Genomic DNA, 22,072 nt, shown 5'->3' on the forward strand with positions numbered 1-22,072 from the left:
CAAGGCGCTTCAAAATGCACCGATCACTACTTTTGATTTATCACATAAACAGGATCAAAAGCATATGAACATCTCAATAGACATTAAGAAAGCTTCCAATAAAATCAAACATCCTTTCAGGATAAAAATCCTCAACAGACCAGACATAAAAGGAACATACTTCAAAACAATAAGAACCATCTATGACAAACCCACAGCCATCATTATACTGAATTGGCCACAAACACTGTGTGTTTCCTTTTCTCTGCAGCCTCACCAGCATTCATTGTTTTTGACATTTTAATAATAGCCATTCTGACTGATATGAGATGGTATCTCCTTTTGGTTTCGATTTGCATTTCTCTAATGATTAGGGATGTTGAGCATTTTTTCCTATGCTTTTTGGCTGCATGTATGTCTTCTTTTGAGAAGTGTCTGTCCATGTCCTTTGCTCATTTTTTTATGGGGTTGTTTTTTGATTATTAATTGGTTTTTGTTTTATAGATTCCGGATCTTAGACCTTTGTCAGATGCATGGGTTGCAAATATACTCTCCCATTCTGTGGGTTCTCTGTACGCTCTGGATAGTTTCTTTTGATGTTCAGAAGGTCTTCAGTTTAATTAGGTCTTATTTGATAATGTTTGGTTTTGTTGCAATTGCTTTTGGCATCTTTATCATGAAATCGTTGATCCATCCTATGTCCAAAATGATTTCTCCTAGGTTATTTTTCAGGGATTTTATAGTTTTAGGTTTGAACTTTAGGTCTTTACTCCATCTTGAGTTGAATTTTGTGGATGGTGTAAAGAAGGGGTCTTCTGCACACAGATAGCCAGTTATCACAGTACCATTTATTGAACAGGGAATTATTTCCTCATTGCTTGCATTTGTTGACTTTGTCAAAGATAAGATGGTTGTAGGTGTGCAGCATTATTTCAAGGCTCTCCTATTTTGTTGCATTGTTCTATGTGTCTATTTTTGTTCCAGCACCATGCTGTTCTCATTATTGTAGCTTTGTAGTGGCATTTGAAGTCATGTAAGATGATGCCTCCAGCTTTGTTTTCTTTGCTTAGGATTGCCTTGGCTTTTCAGGCTCTATTTTTTTCTTTTTTTCTTTTCTTTTTTTTTTTTTTTTTTTTTGCTGTTCCATGTGAATTTTAAGATAGTTTTTTGTTTGTTTGTTTGTTTTTTGCTTTTTTTCTGATTCTGTGAAGAATTTCCGTGACAGTTTAATAGGAATAGCATTGAATCTGTAAGTTGCTTTTGGCACTATGGCCCTTTTAACAATATTGAATTTTCCAATTCATAGCATATATTTCCATTTTTGTGTCATCTCTGACTTTTTTTCCTTTTTTTTTTTATTTCAGTAGGCTTGGGGGGAACAGGTAGTATTTGGTTACATGAATCAGTTCTTTAGTGGTGATTTCTGAGATTATGGTGCACGCATCACCTGAGTAGTATACATGGTACCCAGTGTGTCGTCTTTTATCCCTCAGCCCCCTCTCAAGCTTTCCCCAAAGTCACCAAAGTTCACTGTGGCATTTTTATGCCTTTGTGTCCTCACAGCTTAGCTCCCACTTATGAGAGTGAAAACATATGATGTTTGGTTTTCCATTCCTGAGTTACTTCACTTAGAATAATGGTCTCCAATTCCATCCAGATTGCTGCAAATGCCACTATTTCTTTCTTTTTTCATGGCTGAGTAGTATTCCATGGGGTGTGTGTGTGTGTGTGTGTGTGTGTATTACATACATATATAATTATTACATATAATTACATATAATGTATTATATGTAAATAATATGTGTAATAATTATATGTAATATATGTAAATTGTATTTATACAAATACTATATTATATAATTATATATACAATTATATATAGAATTTTATATACAATTATATATATACAATTTTCTTTACTCATGGATTGATAGGTATTTGAGCTAGTTCCAAATTTTTACAATTGTGAATTGAGCTGCTATAAACATGCAAGTGCAAGTATCTTTTTCATATAATGACTTATTTTCCTCTTGGTAGATACCCAGGAGATAGATTGCTGTATCAAGTGGTATATCTACTTTTAGTTATTTAAGGAATCTCCACACCATTTTCCATAGTAGTTGTACTGGCTTACATTTCCACCAACAGTGTAAAAGTGTTTCCTTTTCACCACATAGGTAGTATCATAATGTAGTTTTGATTTGCATTTCCCTGATCATTAGTGATATTGAGCATTTTTTTCATGTGTTTCATATGTTTGTTGGCCATTTGTATATCTTTTTTGAGAATTGTTAATTTATGTCCTTAGTCCACTTTTTGATGTGATTTTTTGTTTATTCTTGCTGATTTGTTTGATTTCCCTATAGATTCTGGAATTAGTCTTTTGTCAGATGTACAGATTGTGAAGATTTTCTTCCACTCTGTGGGTTGTCTGTTTACTCTGCTGATCATTTCTTTTGCTGTGATGAAACTTTTTAGTTTAATTAAGTCATATCTATTTATCTTTGTTTCATTGCATTCAATTCAGGTTCTTGTTCATGAAGTCTTTGCCTAAGTCAAAGTCTGGAATGTTATCTTCTAGAATTTTTATGGTTTCACATCTTAGATTTAAGTCTTTGATCCATCTTGAGTTGATTTTTGTATAAAGTGAGAGATGTGGATCCAGTTTCATTCTTCTACATGTGGCTTGCCAATTATACTAGCACCAGTTGTTGAATAGGGTGTCCTTTCTTCAGTTTATACTTTTGTTTGCTTTATGAAAGATCAGTTGGCTGTAAGTATTTGGCTTTATTTCTGGTTCTCTATTCTGTTCCATTGGTCTATATGCCTGTATTTATACCAGTACCATACTGTTTGGGTGACTACGGCTTTATAGTATAGTTTGAAGTTGGATAATGTAATGCCTCCAGATTTGTTCTTTTTGTTTAGTCTTGCTTTGGCTATGTGGGCTCTTTTTTGGTTCCATATGAATTTTACGATTGCTTTTTTCCAGTTCTGTAAAGAATAATGGTGGTATTTTGATGGGAATTGTATTGAATCTGTAGATTGTTTTGGCAGTATAATCATTTTCACAATATCGACTCTACCCATTCATGACCAGGGGATGTGTTTCTGTTTGTTTGTGTCACCTATGATTTCATTTGCAATGTTTTGCAGTTTTTTTTGTAGAGGGCTTTCACCTCCTCAACTAAGTATATTCCTAAGTTTGTTTGATTTATCTATTCATTTATTATTTTATTTTTGCAGCTATCATAAAAGCAGTTGAGTTCTTGATTCTCAGCTTAGTCACTGTTGGTGTACAGCATAGCTACTGATTTGTGTACATTAATTTTGTATCCTGAAACTTTGCTGAATTCATATACCAGTTAGAAGCCTTTTGGATGAGTCATTAGGGTGTTCTAGGTATACAATCATGTCCTCAGCAAACAGTGACAGTTTAACTTCCTCTTTACTGACTTGGATGACATTTATTTCTTTTTCTTATCTGATTGCTTTGGCTAGGACTACCAGTACTATGTCAAATAGAAGAAATAAAAGTGGACATCACTGTCTTGTTCCAGTTCTCAGGGGAAATGCTTTCAACTTCTCCCACACTTAGTATTATGTTGGCTGTGGGTTTGTCATAGATGGCTTTTATTACATTGAGGTATGTCCCTTGTATGCCAATTTGGCTGAGGATTTGAATCATAAAAAGATGCACATTTTGTCAATTTTTTTCTGCATTTATTGAGATGATCATGTGATTTTTGTTTTTAGTTCTGTTTACCTGATATATAATGCATACTGATTTGCAGATGTTAAACCATCTCTGCATCCCTGGTATTAGACCCATTTGATCATGGGGGATTATCTGTCTGACATGCTGTTGTATTCAGTTAGCTAGTATTTTGTTAACAATTTTTGTATCTATGTTCATCAGGGATATTGCTCTGTAGTTTTCTTTCTTTTTTTTTTTTTTTTTTGGTTATGTCTTTTCCTGGTTTTGGTATTATGGTGATACTGGCTTCATAGAATGATTTAAGGAGGATTTCCTCTTTCTCTATCTTTTGGAATAGTGTAAATAGAATTGGAAACAATTCTTATTTGAACATCTGATAGAATTCAACTGTGAATCCAAATCGTTCTGGACTTTTTTTGTGTGTGTGTGACTTTTAAATTACCATTACAATCTCACTGCTTGCTATTAGTCTTTTCCAAGTTTCTGCTTCTTCCTGGTTTAATTTAGGTGACTTGTATATTCCCAGAGATTTGTCCATATCTCTAGGTTTTCTACTTTATGTGTGTAAAGTGTTCATAGTAGCCTTGAAAAACCTTATGTATTTCTATGATATCAGTTGTGATATCTCCTGTTTGATTTGTTTTTGTTGTTGTTGTTGTTGTTTTGAGATGGAGTCTCACTCTGTTGCCCAGGCTGGAGTGCAGTGGCGCAATCTGGGCTCACTGCAAGCTCCGTCTCCTGGGTTCCCGTCATTCTCCTGCCTCAGCCTCCCGAGTAGCTGGGACTACAGGCACATGCCACCACGCCCGGCTAATTTTTTGTATTTTTAGTAGAGACGGGGTTTCACCGTGTTAGCCAGGATGGTCTCAATCTCCTGACCTCGTGATCCGCCAGCCTCGGTCTCCCAAAGTGCTGGGTTTACAGGCATGAGCCACCGTGCCCAGCCCTGCTGTTTTATTTCTAATTGAGCTTATTTGGATCTTCCCTCCTCTTTTGATTAATCTTGCTAATGGTCCATCAATTTTATTTATCTTTTCAAAGAACCGTATTTTTGTTTCATTTTTCTTCTGTACTTTTGTTTGTTTGTTTGTTTGTTTCAAATTCATTTAATTCTGCTCTGATTTTGGTTCTTTCCTTCTGCTGGGTTTGGTTTGTTCTTGTTTCTCTAGCTTCCTCAGTTGTGCCTTCAGATTTTCTATTTGTACTCTTTCAGACTTTCTGATGTAGGCATTTAATGCTATGAACTTTCCTTTTAGCATGACCTTTTCTGTATCCCAGAGATTTTGATAGGTTGTGGCAGTTTTATTGTTCAGTTCAAAGATTTTTTTAAATTTCCATCTTGATTTTATTGTTGACCCAATGATCATTCAGGAACCTGTTATTTAATTTCCATGTATTTGCATGGTTTGGAGTGTTCACCTTGGAGTTGATTTCCAGTTGTATTCCACTGTGGTCTGAGAAAGCGTTTGCTATAATTTTGATTTCCTTAAATTTGTTGAGACCTGTTTTGTGGCCTATCCTATGGTCTGTCTTGGAGAATGTTCCATATGCTGATGAATAGAATGTATATTCTTCCCTTTTTGGGTAGAATGTTTTGTAAATACCCATTAAGTCCATTTGTTCTAGGATATAGATTAAGTCCAATGTTTCCTTGCTGACGTTCTGTCTTGATGAGCTGTCTAGTGCTGTTAGTGGAATGTTAAAGTCCCCTACTATTGTATTGCTGTCTATCTCATTTCTTAGGTCTGTAGAAATTGTTTTATAAATTTGGGAGCTTTAGTGTTTGGTATCAATATATTTACTATTGTAATATTTTCTTGTTGGACTAGTCCTTTTATCATTATATAATGTTTCTCTTTGTCTTTTTAACTATTGTTGCTTTAAAGTTTGATTTGTCTGATATAAGAACAGCTACAATGCTCACTTTTGGTGTCTATTTGCATGGATTATCTTTTTCCACCACTTTACGGTAAGTTTATTTGAGTCCTTATGTAAGGTAAGTCTCGGGAAGACAGAAGATGCTTGGTTAGTAAATTCCATTTGCCTTTCTGTATCTTTTAAGTGGAGCATTTAGGCCATTTACATTAAATGTTGGTATTGAGATGTGAGGTACTATTCTATTCATCATGCTATTTATTTCCTGAATACCATTTTTTTTTCATTGTGTTGTTTTATAGGTCCTGGGAATTTATGCGTTAAGGAGAGCCTATTTTGGTGTATTTTGAGAATTTGTTTTAAGATTTAGAGCTCTTTTTAGCAGTTCTTGTAGTGCTGGCTTGGTAGTGGCGAATTCTCTAAGCATTTGTTTGTCTGGAAAAAACTTTATATTTCCTTCATTATGAAGCTTAGTTTCCCTGGACACAATTCTTGACTGATAGTTGTTTTGTTTAAAGAAGCTAAAAATAGGACCCCAATTCTTTCTAGATCGTGGGATTTCTGCTGAGCAATCTGCTGTTAAACTAATAAGTTTTCCTTTATAGTTTACCTAATGTTTTTGCCTCACAGCTCTTAAGATTATTTCCTTTGTCTTGTCTTTAGATAACCTGATGGCTATGTGCCTAGGTGAGGAATTTCCCAGTTGTTCTTTGAGCTTCTTATATTTGGATATCTGGATCTCTAACAAGGCCAGGGAAGTTTTCCTTGATTATTCCCTCAAATATGTTTTCCACACTTTAAGATTGCTCTTTTTCCTCAGGAACATCAATCATTCTTAGGTTTGGTCATTTAATATAATCCCAAACTTCTTAGAGGCTTTGTTCTTTTTTAAAAAATTATTTTTTCTTTTTCTTTGTCAGATGGGGTTAATTTGAAAGTTGTGTCTTCAAGTTCTGAAGTTCTTTCTTCTGCTTGTTTGATTCTATTGCCAAGACTTTCCAGTGCATTTTGCAATTTTCTAAGTGTGTCCTTCATTTCCAGAAGTTGTGGTTGTTTTTTTATTTATGCTATTTATTTCACCAAAGAATTTTCATTTCATATCCTGCATTATTTTTTTTTTTTTTTCTTAATTTCTTTAAGTTGGACTTCACCTTTCTCTGGTGCATCCTTGATTGGCTTAATAATCAAACTTCTGAATTCTTTTTCTGGTAATTCAGACATTTCATCTTGGTTTGGATCCATTGCTGGAGAGCTAGTGTGATAGTTGGGGGTGTTAAAGAAGCTTGTTTTGTCATATTATCAGAATTGTTTTTCTGGTTCCTTCTCATTTATGTAGACTATGTCAGAGGGAAGACCTTGGGCTAAAGCGCTGCTGTTGAGATTCTATTGTCCCATAGGGTGCTCCCCTGATGTGGTGGTCTCCCCTGTCCCCTAAGGGTGGGGTTTCCTGAGAGCCAAACTGCAGTTATTGATATTCCTCTTCTGGGTCTAGCCACCCAGTGGAGCTACCAGGCTCTGGGCTGGTACTGGGGAGTGTCTGAAAAGAGTCCTGTAATGTGATTAATCTTCAGGTTTCTCAGCTGTAGATACCTGTATCTGCTCTGGTAGAGGTAGCAGAGGAGTCAAGTGGACTCTGTGAGGGTACTTGGTTGTATTTTTAAGTGTGCTGGGGTTTTTTTTTATTGTTGTTTGGCCTTCATCCAAAAGGTGGTGCTTTCAAGAGTGCCTCCAGTCAGAAGGTGGTGCTTTCAGGCAGTAGGCAGGGCCATAGGGCACCCAAGATATATGTCCTTCATCTTCTTTTACCAGGGCAGGTAGAGAAAGATCATCAAGTGGAAGCAGAGTTAGACGTGTCTGAGCTCAGATTCTCCTTGGGTGAGGCATTCTGTGGCTGCTGTGATGGATGGGTGTGTGATTTTTAGGCCAATGGAGTTATGTTCCCAGGGGGAATATGGCTGTCTGTGCTACATCACACAGATCACCAGGAAAGCAGGGGAAAGCTGGCAGCCACAGGCCTCACCCAGCTCCCATGCAGCCCACAGCCTGAAAGGTTGGTCTAACTCCAACTGTGCCCTTCCAACAGCACCAAGTTTATTTCCTGGCAGCTGGTGAACAGAGCTGAGGACTTGCCGAAGGGTACAAGCCTCCCAGCTGAGAAAGCAAGCAGACTCACAGTTCCTGGCTCTCACATGGAGCCTGTGGGTGTAATACACCTCCTTCAAAGTGTCTGTGGATTCTGTAGACTTTCCTGGTATATTCCTGTAGTAGTTCTTCAAGCAAAAGTTCACAGTGTGAGTCTTCATACACTACTGTCCCTGTTTGAATGGAAGCTGCAAGTTAGTTCTCCCTCCTGTCTGCTATTTTCCCTCCTATATTTCATCTCCGATTTCTTTGAGCAGTGTTTTGTAATTCTTGTAGAGATCATTAACCTACCTGTTTAGCTGTATTCCTAGGTATTGTATTATTTTTGTGGTTATTGTGAATTGTGTTGTGTTCTTGATTTGCACTCAGCAAAAATGATGTTGAGTATATAAATGCTGCTGATTTTTGTACATTGATCTTCTATCCTAAAACTTTGCTGAAGTTGTTTATCAATTTTAGATGCTTTTGGACAGAAAGCATGGAGTTTTTTAGGTACAGAATAATATCATTTGAAACAGGGATAGTTTGGCTTCCTCTTTTCCTATTTGGATGCCCTTTATTTCCTTCTCTTGCCTGATTGCTCTGGCCAGGACTTCCAGTACTATGTTGAATAGAAATGGTGGAGAGAGAATCTTTGTCATGTGCCAGTTTTCAGGGGGAATGCTCCAGGTTTTGCCCATTCTGTATGATGTTGGCTGTGTATTCTTTATAGATAGCTTTTATCGTTTTGAGGTATGTTCCTTTAATACCCAGTTTGTTGAGGGTTTTTAACACAAAGGTATGTTGAACTTTATCAAAAGCCTTTATTCCATCTATTGAGATAATCATGTGCTTTTTGACTTTAATTATGTTTATGTGTTGAATCACATTTATTTATTTCCATATGTTGAACCAACCTTGTATCCCAGGGATAAAGCCTACTTAATCATGATGAATTAGCTTTTTGATGTACTGCTGAAATCAATGTGCTAGTATTTTGTTGAGAATTTTTACATCTACATTCATCAAAGATATTGGCCTGAAGGTTGTTGTTGTTGTGTGAGCACCAGGTTTTGGTATCAGGATGGTGTTGGCTTCATGGAATAAGGTAGGGAGGAGTTTCTCCTCCTCAAGTTTTTGGAATAGTTTCTGTGGAAATGATATCGGTTCTTCTTTATACATCTGGCAGAATTCAGCAGTGAATTCATCTGGTCCTGGGCATTTTCTGGTTGGTAAGCCTTTTATAACTGACTTAATTTTGGAAGTCATTAATGGTCTGTTCAGTGATTCAGTCTGTTCCTGGTTCAATTTTGGGAGGCTGTGTGTTTCCAGGTATTTATCAATCTCTTCTAGGTGTTCTAGCATAAGTAAATAGAGGTGTCTGTAGTAGCCTCTGATGATTTTTGTATCTCTGTGACATCAGTGTTAATGTCCTCTGTCATTTTGTATTGTGTTTATTTTGATCTTTTTTATTTATTATTCTAGCTAGTGGTATATCTGTCTTATTTATTTTTTTCAAGAAAGTAACTCATGAACTCAAGTTTTGTATGGGTTTTTCTGTCTCCACATCCTTTCATTTAGCTCTAATTTTGGTTATTTATTGTCTTCTGCTAGCTCTGGGATTAGTTTGTACTTTCTTCTCTAGTTCCTGTAGGGTGTGATGTTAGGTTGTTATTTTGAGATCTTTGCAGCTTTTTGATGTGGGCATTTAGTGCCATAAACTTCCATCTCAACACTGCTTTAGCTGTGTCACAGAGATTCTTATATATTGAATCTTCATTTTTATTAGTTTCAAATAACTTCTTGATTTCTGCCTTAATTTCATTGTGCACCCAAAAGTCATTCAGGAGCAGGTTGTTTAATTTTCATGTAATTCTGTTGTTTGAACAATCTTAGCATTGACTTATATTTTTATTGTATTGTGGTCTGAGAGTGTGTTTGCTATTATTTCTTTTTTCTTTTTGCATTTAATGAATTTTTCTTTGTTGTTGTTGTGGTTTTTTTTTAATGGCCAATTGTGTGGTCAATTTAGAGTATGTGCCATGTGGTGATGAAAGGACTGTATAAACTTTCATTTTTGAGTAGGCAATTCTGTATATATCTATCAGGCATATTTGATCCAGTCCTGAGTTCAGGTCCTGAATATCTTAGTTTTCTGCCTCGATGATCTGTCTGATACTTTCAGTGGGGTATTGAAGCCTCCCTTTATTTTTGTATGGTAATAAAAGTTTCTTTGTAGGTCTCTAAGGACTTGCTTTATGAATTTGGGTGCTCCTGTGTTGGGAGCATGTATTTAGGATAGTTAGGTCTTCTTGATGAATTGAACTGCTTAGCATTATGCAATGCCATTCTTTATCTTTTTTAACCTTTCTTGGTTTAAAGTCTGTTTTGTCTGAAAGAGGATTATTATCCCCTTCTTTCTTCTGTTTTCCATTTTACTGGTAGATTTTTTTCCAACCTTTTACTTTGAGCCTATGGCATTATTGCATTTGAGATGTCTATCTTAAAGACTCTACACATTTGGGTCTTGCTTCTTTATCCAACTTGCTACTCTGTGTCTTTTAATTGGAGCAATTAACTTGTTTACATTGAAAGCTAATATTAATATGTGTGGATTTGATCATCCTCTCATCATGTTGTTTGCTGTTTATTGTATGCACATATTTGTATGGTTGCTTAATAGTGTCAGTGGTCTATGTACATTAGTGTTTTTGTAGTGGCTGGTAATGTTCTTCTATTTTCATATACAACATTCCCTTCAGGACCTGTTGAAAAGCAAGTCCAGTGGTAATGAATTCCCTTAGCATTTACTTGCCTGAAATGGATCTTATTTCTCCTTAGCTTATGAAGCTTAGTTTGGTTGGACATGAAATGTTGGAATTTGTTTTATTTAAGAATGCTGAATATAGGCCCCTAATCTCTTCTGACTTGTAGCATTTCTGCTGAGTGGTCTTCTTTTAGCCTAATGGGGGTCCCTTTGTATGTGTCATGCCTCTTCTCTCTAGCTGCCTTTAACATTTTTTCTTTCATTTTGATCTTGGAGAATCTGATAACTATGTTCTTGGGTATAGTCTTCTTATGTACTATCTTCTGGGGGTTCTCTGCATTTCCTGAATTTGAATGTCAGCCTCTTTAATGAGGATAGGAATATTTGCATGGGTGATATTCTCAAATATATTTTTCAAGTTGCTTGCTTTCTCTCATTCTCTTCAGGGATTCCAATGAGTCATATATTTTATCTTTTAACATAATTCCGTATTTCTCATTCTTCTTTAATTTTTTTCTTAATTGTTGTCTGAGTTATTTCAGAGAACTGCTTTTTGAGCTCCAAATTCTTTTCTCGGCCTGGACAATTCTGTTTTAATACTTGCAATTGCATTGTGAAATTCTTGAAGTGAGTTTTGCAGCTGTATCAGATCAGTTTGGTTCTTTCTTATAATGATCATTTCATCTTTTATTTTCTGTGTCATTTTATTGTATTCCTCAGAATTTTTGTATTAGGAGGTTTCATCTTTCTCCAGAATCTTAATGATCTTTGTTTCTATCCATATTCTTAATTCTATGTCTGTCATTTCAGACATTTCAACCTGGCTAAGAACCATTACTGGGGAAGTCGTGTGGGCATTTGGAGGTAAGAATATACTCTGATGTTTTGAGTTGCCAGAGGTTTTTTTTGTTCTGGTTCTTTCTCAACTGTGTGGATTGATGTTTCTTTAATCTTTGAAGTTGCTGTTCTTTGGATAGGTTTTTTTTTCTTTGATTTTATCTTCTTTGATGCCATTGAGGGTTTGATTGTAGTATAATGTGGGTTCAGTCAGTTGACTTTGTTTACAGAAGATTTTAGGGGTCCAAGGCTCAGTTAACACTCCTGGGCTGCATGCCATAACTTTTTGGGCTGATATTGGGCCAGTAGCTTTGTTCTCTGGTCTCTTTAGGTTAGAAACCTGTTGTGCTGGAAAGGCCATGGTGGTCCTAGACCACTGGCCACAATGCTGTAATGTGTGATGCCAACCAACGTACTATGTTTGGGCAATGGCACTGAGATCTCTGCTTTTTTGCACATCCCAGCAGCAGCAACAGCATGACGGGGTACATACTGGTTGACTGGGATAGGGAGCTGGTGGGCGTGGGGCTGCCAGCCTCCATGTGCATGTTTGCAGTGGCATGGTGGCACCATGGGGCCGGGACAGGGCTGCTGGCATTTATGTGCTGGCATTTACGTACTGGCAGCAGTGTTGGCACGGTGGTTGGGAACTGGTAGGCTGAAGGGCTGCTGGACTGCATGCACACATTTGCTCCCACAGCAGTGAAAGTGCAGGCTGGAGAGCAGGGCCTCTGGCATCTGTACACATGTACATCAGCAATGGCCACTCGACCAGGGTATACAAGGGTGTGCTCACTTGAGCAGCAGTGTTGTGGTGGGGTGCAACACGGTGGGGAGTGGCTGTAGGTGAGTGCAAAACAGGAGTTTTTAAAGATGAGAACTGGTAAAGGGAGACTAGGATACCAAAGAAAGCGAAATATGCCAATTCACAGAGATATTAAAAGAACAGGTTATGTTTTCCAGGGTATGAAGGCACAAAGGAAGAGTGGAAACACAAAGGAGGACGCTAGGAGAAATAAGATGGATAAAAAATTTATTCCTAAACTCATAATTAATTAGTCAATATTACTTTTTCAGGGCATATACTGAAAGTAAATATATTAAAAAGTAAAATTATTCTATTTATTTTATTATTCTCTAGTAAAGCGATCCTGAGCCTCTCAAGCATATTAAGTATGCTGCTAGCTCTGGAGCTCTCATCAAAGAAGTAAATGAAGACACTGCTTCAGTTCACATTTAAAATGATCAATATTTTCTACCCACATATGTAAGAAGACTGGCTGGAAGTCATGTAAGTGCAGGACATAAATACTATCCAAAGATTATTCTATCTCAAAGAGAACAATAGATAATTCTGGCAGAACTGATAGCATTTGTATAGTCTTCTAGATTTTGGGGAAAAAACATTTTCACTACTGACCCTGATTTTTACCTACACATTGAAACTAGAAGAGAATCACTATAACTATTTCTTATCTCAAGATGCTTTTTATCATAGGCATAAACTGATTGGTATAATTTGATGTTCATCAGCTGGTGGTTTACATCATTTGAATGAGATTTTTTCAGTTGTCTTATCTAGAAAGAAAGGGGAAAAAGTCAACCTCAGAACTTAATACAGAACAATTTAAATGGGGAATGCTAAAGTTCAGGTAGATGAGCCTAGTTCAAGAACTTTGTTCTTTGGAGCAAAACATGGCTCTGTTAGAACTGATTTTCAATGCAGAAAGACTTTAAATTTTTTAAGGAGTTTACCAGTTCTATTAAGTCAACAAACTTGTCATTAAACAAATAAGTGAAGATCATTAAACAAATAAAAAGATAAACTTCAATTCGAACCCAGATTTTGCTTACCTCAAAATCACAACATTGTATTACTATTGAGTACATACTCTGTGTAAAATCTTGTGTACTAAATGTGGTATGAAATATAAGAAACCAAGGGAAGATAAAGCATGATGATAAGATATAATTTTTCCACTCTCTGAACTTTCCTTCTTTAACTTCCCCCTTGCTAATCTCTATGTTCTTCACCTTGCCAAATTGACTCTATCTCTATTCTTTGCACTTGCTGCTTCCTCTCTTTCAATCACTCCTTCCTTAGACAGTGAATGTCTTGCTTCCTTTAGGCAGTCAGATCTCACCTTTTCTTTCTCCACAGAGAGGAAACTTGTAATCACTCTTGATTTTCTTAGCCAGCTTTAATTTTTCTATAGTATGTATTTCCTGCAATTATAGTACATATTCATGTTTGTACTTATTTATAACCTGATTTATCTATATTCTGGAAAACTCTGTGAAGGCAGGAATTTTTGTCTTGTTCACTATTTTATTCTAAGGGCCCACAACACTTCTGAGCTCACTGTAGGTGCTCAATGAACACTTACCTTAGGTAACCATTGATGTACACTTGCAGGTATTCATCAAATGAATGAATAAGTGATTCAATTAGTCAGTTTTCAGAGAGAAATACATTTGTAAAAATAGACTAATTGTAAGACAGAGAGAAATACATATGATAATATTAAAATGAGATCTGTAAACAAAATCCTTTGTGATTCTAAATAAGAAAGCAATTATTTCCAACTTGGGATTCATAGAAGGCATTACAAATTAACTGAAATTTGAGATGACTTGGGAAATAAGTATTTCAGAAAAAGAGGGCATGATGCATGCAGAGGCAGGGCAGAAAATGATTTAAGTGATAGCATTTATGAAGGATTTTTGTGGGAAGTGAGCCTGGAGTTACAATTTTGCCTCCAGGGTCACGCAAAACCAACTGAATACTTGCATGCATTGGGAAGCTGTAGAGTTTTACCTAAGAGATGAATATACCTGTCTCACCACCTGGCTCTATCTGGCAACAACGGGCAATCATGCACGTGCAGTTATATAAATATAAGTGCATCCATTAATCCTGGAGACAAATCAACAGAAGTAGGAACTTAATGGCTCTGATCTCTTGTTTACTCATTTGACTTTGGTGAAAATACTAGTTCTTGGCCATATTTGAGAAATGCTTACGTGAATTAACTTGAAGTTAACTGTTTATACTTCGTTAGTGTGTAGTGACATGTTTGCAATTAAAATATAGCACATTTTCCTGAGCTATAAACTGATCAGACATGGAGATTCTGGCAAATTCAAAGCAGTATCATAAAAAAAAAAAAAAAAAAACCATTTAAATAGTTCTGTTTTAAGGAGATCTGAATTCCAATGTAGTATTTATCAATAATATATGGAACAAACTGTTTCTCAATTTATATTTAAAATGAAAACATCACTGCCCTATACTTCTAATCCTAACAGAAGAAATAAGATATTTCATGTAAACTATTACTAAAGGTAAGTAGCAGTAAACAATACAGAAAATAAAGTATATGCATGCTTCGACAAGTGCTTTTCTTGATGCTTGCTAGTAAATACATTGCATTCGTCCATCTATTCTTAAACGATGAATATTCACATTTTATTTGTTAAAATACATAGTATACACTGCAACTATAAAGATAAATAAAATATTGCCTGATCTTCAAAAAAAATTCATTTCTAAGTACAAAAAATATGCATTACGGGTGTTAGGTGGAACTTTAAAATTAAAACCAGTAAAACATTAAAAAGGAGCACCTTTTTCAAAAATATTTTCATTGATACAGTGAATAGATATGTAAGCTAAACAACATATCTTAGAAATTTAATCAAAGTTCATCTCCAGCATGACCTATATCCTTTGTAAATAAAACTTAAGAAATTATTTGTAAACAATGCCCATATGGATACTTATCTATATATATTATTAAAATGAAGTAAGTTGTAAAAGTGCTGATAGCAAGATGATAAAAGGAAAACTAATTTTTATTAACTGAGAGATGGACTTTATTTCAATTATATCTACGTACTTTCTACATCTAACCCAGTTAGGGGTTATCAGCATAAATGTACAACAGATAAAACTATGCATAGTTTAAATGAATCTTGGTGTTTCTTTACTGATTGTGGCCCATAAGTTCTAAAGATATATCAGCCTTATTGTTTTCATCATTAATAGAATGTCTGTGCAGAATAGAGACTGACTTGAATGGATACTTGCAGCACTCTAGTGGCCATTCTGTTTAAGTGCAAAGACACCTCGTAGTAAAATAAATCATAGTACATGACACAAGATGTTCTTGAAAAGACAGTCTATACCTAAATACTGATATTTCACTTAAATATATTATTCTTACACTGTATATAGTTAAATTTAAAATTAGTGTATTTATCCTGTTAATTCTTTTTAAATGCTGCACATTTTGGGAAATAATGCTTGAGAAATATGGAAGTGAAAAGTGATCAAGGAGATGAGGAATTATAAAGGTTGAGGAGTTCATTGAAGTTAAAGACGTTAGACCAGTCTGAAAGGTATTTTGAGGGCAGTATTTTGTTGAATTATAAACGAAGGCAGATGAATAGCTTTGTATTTCTGAAGTTCAATTAATTTTGTGCCTGTGATTTTGTTTGGCTGAGGCAGAGTCCTCAAACTTAGAAGAGAAAAAGTCAATTGAAGGAACACCATCTATAGAATATGTCAAATTATTTACCAAATATTTCATTTTACAAGATGTTTGATCATTGAAGAATGAGGAAGAAGTAGTGGTTTAGGGATGGGTAGTATAAATTGCTCAAGAAATAGATGAAGGAGAAAATATATTAAACATAATATGTATTAAATAGAAAAAATAGATATAGAAACATGGGAATAAAAATCCAGTGAAAAATTTATATTCTGATAAAAATTTATATATATCTATTAAATTATATGTTTGTCTATGCAGCAGATGCTTTTGGTTAACTTGCTAATGTTTTCTTTCATTTTACCATTGACTGTAACTTTCTGAAAGATAATAATTGTTGAAAAATGTTTTAAATAATTCATCGGCTGAGAGTTAAAATGTCATTCTTGCCATTTGGTAATGAAATACATTTGGTGATAAAATGAAAGCTGACAATTGGGCAAATAAAAGGATGTTTAGATACGCTTATCTGTTTTCTTTAGCAGACATGTATGCATTAAAGTTGTACTTTACCTCACAAATAACATACAGATTTTTAAAAATATTTATTTAGGTTAAAAAAAGAGCTCTATAGAATATCAGAAAAAATAAAAGACAGTATTTTATTGTAAACAATCTTATTTTCTAAGCATAGATTTAAATATAAAATAAAAGGTTAAAAAAGGTTTTTGTAACCATAATAATATTTTTCGTTAGTAGTGTCTACACTCACACACACACACACACACTCAGGTGGGCATACATGCACAAGTCAAATATTAAAACAGTATTTCCAATGCTCAAGCATTTAAACCATTGAATCAAAGACTCTTCATCTGACATATGCAAACACAGTTCTGATGGGATACACGTTGAAATGATTCCATAGCTAAACAGTTTCTGAGGCAGCTTTTGAAATTAAGAGAAAAATGCATACTGTGAAAAATAAATAGTTAAGGGGATAAAAGGTTGAAATGAATGTGTCTTTATCAAGCTTGGTAATAATATTAATTATTATTGACAATATTTATGTAAGCCCTGTCTACATATGATCACAGAAATGTAAAACTAGTCAAAATATGTTTTAAAAATAAATGAATAATGCTCAGTTTGCTTTCCACTCTTAAATATATGGAATTGGCTTGCCTCGGTGGTACATGCTTTTTCTGCTGTGAATCGTTGAATTTAGATGAAATACACACACACAAATCATAATAACATATTTCAAAGTCATCTCTACAAGATATTTACCTCATATTAAATTCCTTTTTCATAGTAGATAAGAACTATGTTATTTAAAACAAATGCAAAAATTTAATAATTTCAAATCTCATGATTTAGATTATTAGATTCTTCTTTTCGAGAGAGAGTGGGAAAGTAGCAGTAAAAAAGGAAAAAAGATTGCATAAATTAATTATCATCACTAATAAAGAAATATTATTCTGACACTAGTTAAAAAATGAAGCAGACTTTATTCAGAATTAGTAGCAATAGATGTCATGATTTTTTGCAATAGGGTAAAAAGAGCAGACTCAACTCTGAATACAGGAACAACAGCTGGGGATTTGTAGACAACGAGCAAAGTGAAGGCATCAGTAGCTGGAAAATTACTCAAAGGAGGATTCTTGCTAAACTGACTTAATGGGATTCTTGCTGAAGGCAAGCCAGATGATCAGATATGAAGGGTGAGGGATTCTTGCTAAACTGACTTAGCAAGATTATTTGGTTTTAATTTTTATGGCTACATCATAGTTGTACATATTTATGGGATACATGTAATATTTTGATGCAAGCATACAGTGTGTAATGATCAAAATAGGTAAGCCAGGAATCCATCACCTCAAGCATTTATCATTTATTTGTGTTATGAACATTCCAATTCTACCCTTTTAGTTATGTTGAAATATAGAATAAATTAATTAACTATAGTCATCTTATTGTGCTAACAAACAATGAATCTTATTCCTTCTATCTGACTGTATTTTTGTTCCGATTAACAAACTCCCTTCCCAGTAACCATCATTCTACTCTCTATCCCCTGAGTTCTCTTTTCTTCTTTTTTTTTTTTTTTTTTTTTTTATACTTTAAGTTCTAGGGTACATGTGCACAACGTGCAGGTTTGTTACATATGTATACATGAGCCATGTTGGTATGCTGCACCCATTAACTCATCATTTACATTACGTATATCTCCTAATGCTATTGCTCCTCCCTACCCCCTCCCCACAATAGGACCCGGTGTGTGATGTTCCCCTTCCTGTGTCCAAGTGATCTCATTGTTCAATTCCCACCTATGAGTGAGAACATGTGATATTTGGTTTTCTGTTCTTGTGATAGTTTGCTGAGAATGATGGTTTCCAGCTGCATCCATGTCCCTACAAAGGACACGAGATCATCCTTTTTTATGGCTACATAGTATTCCATGGTATATATGTGCCACATTTTCTTAATCCAGTCTGTCACTGATGGACATTTGGGTTTTATTATATATATAATTATATATATATAGTACTCCATCTATATATAATGGAGTACTATTCAGACATGAAAATAATGAGATCCTTCATTTTCAATATGGATGGGACTGAAGGACAATGTTAAGTGAAATAAACCAGGCACAGAAAGACAAAAGACAAGTACCATATGCTATCACTAATAGGTGGGAAGTAAAAAAAAAAAAAGGAAGAAAGAAAGAAAGAAAGAAAGAAAGAAAGAAAGAAAGAAAGAAAGAAAGAAAGAAAGAAAAGAGAACTCAGTCTTTGCTACTGTGAATACTGCCACAGTAAACAAAGACTGAGTTCTCTTTTCTTTCTTTTTTTTTTTTTTAGTTCCCACCTATTAGTGATAGCATATGGTATTTGTCTTTTGTCTTTCTGTGCCTGGTTTATTTCACTTAACATTGTCCTTCAGTACCATCCATGTTGCAAATGAAGGATCTCACTATTTTCATGTCTGAATAGTACTCCATTATATATAGATGGAGTACTCTCTATATATAATTATATATATGAAGATATGGAATCAACCTAAATGTTCATCAGTGAATAGCTTTTTTTAATGTGGTATACACACACACACACACACACATACACACTGTGTATACCACATTAAAAAAAAATTATCCATTGATGGTTGATTCCCTTAGGTTGATCCTTAGGTTTATTCCATATCTTCATTATTGTGAATAGTGCTATGATAAACATGAGAATATAGATATCATTTTGATACATGATTTTCTTTATTTTGAGTATATACCAAGCAGATTTGCTGCATTATATGGTAATTATATTTTTAGTTTATTGATAAAGCTCCATACTGTTCTTTATAGAGGCTGTATACTAGTTAGCTGGATTCTCTCTCTCTATTTTTTTTTTTTTTTTTAGAAAGACTACTTGTTTAGAGCAGTTTTATGTTCACAGCAAAATTGAGAGAAAGATAGAGATTTTCTGTATACCCCCTGCCTCCACACATGCACAGCCTCCCTCATGATGAATATCGCTCACCACAGTGGTACGGTTGCTATGATGGTGATCCTACATTGACACATAATCACCCAAAGTCCATAGTTTACATTAGGGTTGACTCTTGTTGTTGTACATTGTATGGTTTTACACAAAGGGATAATGACATGTGTTTATCATTATAGTAACATATAAAGTATTTTCACTTCCCTAAAAACCCTCCGCTCTGCCAATGTATCATTTTCTTCTCTTGCCAATCCTTTGGTAACCACTGATCTTTTTACCATATTCATAATTTCGCTTTTTCCATAATGTTGCATAGTTGGAATAACGCAGTAAGAAGGCTTTTCAGATTGAATTGTTTTACTTCACAATATGCAGTTAAGTTCCTCCATGTCTTTTCATAGCTTGATAGTTCACTTATTTTTATCACTGAGTAATATGCTATTACATGGCTGCGCCACATTTTACTCATTCACCTATTGGAGGATATCTTGCTTACTTCAAAAATTGGTTGAATTTGTACATCCATGCTCATGAGGAAGTTTTCTTATTTTTTACAAAGAAATCATTGTCTGGTATTGGTTGAGGGTAATGCTAACATTATTGAATGGGTTGATATGTACTAATTTTTATTTCTGGGGTAGAGTTTATGTAGAATTACATTATTTCTTCCTAAAATATTTAGTAGAACTTAGCAGTATAGCTATCTGGGTCTGGAGTTTTCTTTGTAGGAAGATTTTCAACTATGGCTAAATTTTCTTTAATAGATATAGGGCAATACAGATTACCCTTTCTTGATTGAGATTTGGTAATTTTCATTTTTCAAGGAATTTTTCAATTTTGGCAATTTAGCCATATTTAGTCACATAAATTTTGTAATATTGCTTTGTTTTTTAAAAGTATCTATAGAATCTATAATATCACATTATTCATTTCCAAAGTTATTAATTTATATCTTCTCATTTTCCTGAGCAGTCTGACTAGATAAAAGTTTATTACTTTCATTGAACTCCTCAAATTCTTTGGTGGTATTGATATTTCCTATAGTTTTTCTGTTTTATTGGTTTCAGCTTTGACATCTTAGTCTCTTCATCCTGCTATAACAAAATGCCATACACTGAGTAACTTATAAACAAAAGAAATTGATTTCTCACAGTTCTGGAAACTGCAAAGTCCAAGATCGAGGTGCTATCAGATTTGATGTCTGGTGAGGGACCACTTCATGGTTCTTAGATGCATTATTTTTCCCAGTGACCTTACATGGCAGAAGAGGTTAAGGGGATCTCTTGGGTCACCTGTCTAAGAACATTGATCGACTTATGAGGGCTTGGCCCCCATGACCTAATCATGTCCACAAAGCCCCATCTCCTAATAATATCACCTCTGTGATCTCACTTTATCATGTAAATTTTGGAGAAACACAAACACTCAGACCATAACATGTATTTATCATTTCCTTTCCAATGCTTCCTTTGGGTTTAATTTTCTCTTCTTTTTTTCTAGTTTCTTAACGTAGAAGTCAACGTCATTGATTTGAGACTCTTCTATTATAGGTATCAGTGTTGAAAAATTTTATTTACTGTTGTAGCTGCATTCCACAATTAATGATATGTTGTATTTTCATTTTCACTTAGTTAAAAACACTTTCTAATTTCTGTTTTAATTACCTCTGACCCAGAGTTATTTGGATCTGTGTTACTTGGTTTCCAAATGGTTTAGTTTTTCCAGATATAATTTTGTTATTGATTTCTAATTTGATTGCTTTTTAGTCAGGGAATATGTTTCATATGACTTAAATTCTTTTGACTTAATCCTTTTATTAAGATATATTGCATGATCTAGAGTAAGGTCTATTTTGGTAAGTGTTCCATGGGTACTTGAGGAGAATGTATTCAAGTCTCCTCTATTCTTGCTGATTTTCTGTCTCCTTGTTCTATCAATTGAGTAAAGAGATACAGAAATCTCAGACTATACTTATTAATCTACCTGTTTCTTTTGCAGTTTTGTCCATTTTCTTTGTATCATGTATTTGGAAACTTTTATGTTATTATGTACATAAATGTATAGAACTGTCATATCTTCTTGATTAATTAAAACTTTTATCATTATGAAATGACCTTGCTTATTGCTGGTAATATTTTTACAATGAAATCTACCGCAGTATTAAATAGCCACACCCCATAAGCCTTCTTTTGTCAAGTGTTGATATATCTTGTTCTATCCTTTAACCAATGTGTGTCTTTTTATTTGAAATATACTTCTTGTAGACAGCATTTAGATGGGCCTTGCTTTTTTATCCATTCTGACAATCTGCCTTTGTTTTTGTTTGGTTGGTATTTTTTTAGTTTTTGTTTTCTTAATTTTATTTTAGGTTCAGGGGTACATGTGCAGGTTTGTTATATAGGTAAATTGCATGTTGTGGGGGTATGGTGTACAGACTGTTTTGTCAGCCAGGTAGTGAGTATAGTACCTGACAAAAAGTTTTTGATTCACACCCTGCTCCCAACCTCCACCCTCAAGTAGGCCCTGGATCTTTGGTTCCCTTATTTGTGTTCATATGTATTTAATGTTTAGCTCCCACGTAAAAGTGAGAACATGTGGTATTAGTTTTTCTGTTCCTGTGTTAGTCTGCTCAGTATAATGGCCTCCAGTTCTATCCTTGTTGCTGTGTAGGACATAATTTCATTCTTTTTTATGGCTGTGTAGTATTCCATGGTGTCTATGTTCCACATTTTCTTTATCCAGTTTACCATTGATGGGCATTTAGGTTCATTCCATA

The sequence above is a fragment of the Macaca thibetana genome, chromosome 4 (assembly GCF_024542745.1).
Source record: "Macaca thibetana thibetana isolate TM-01 chromosome 4, ASM2454274v1, whole genome shotgun sequence".
NCBI lineage: Eukaryota > Metazoa > Chordata > Mammalia > Primates > Cercopithecidae > Macaca > Macaca thibetana.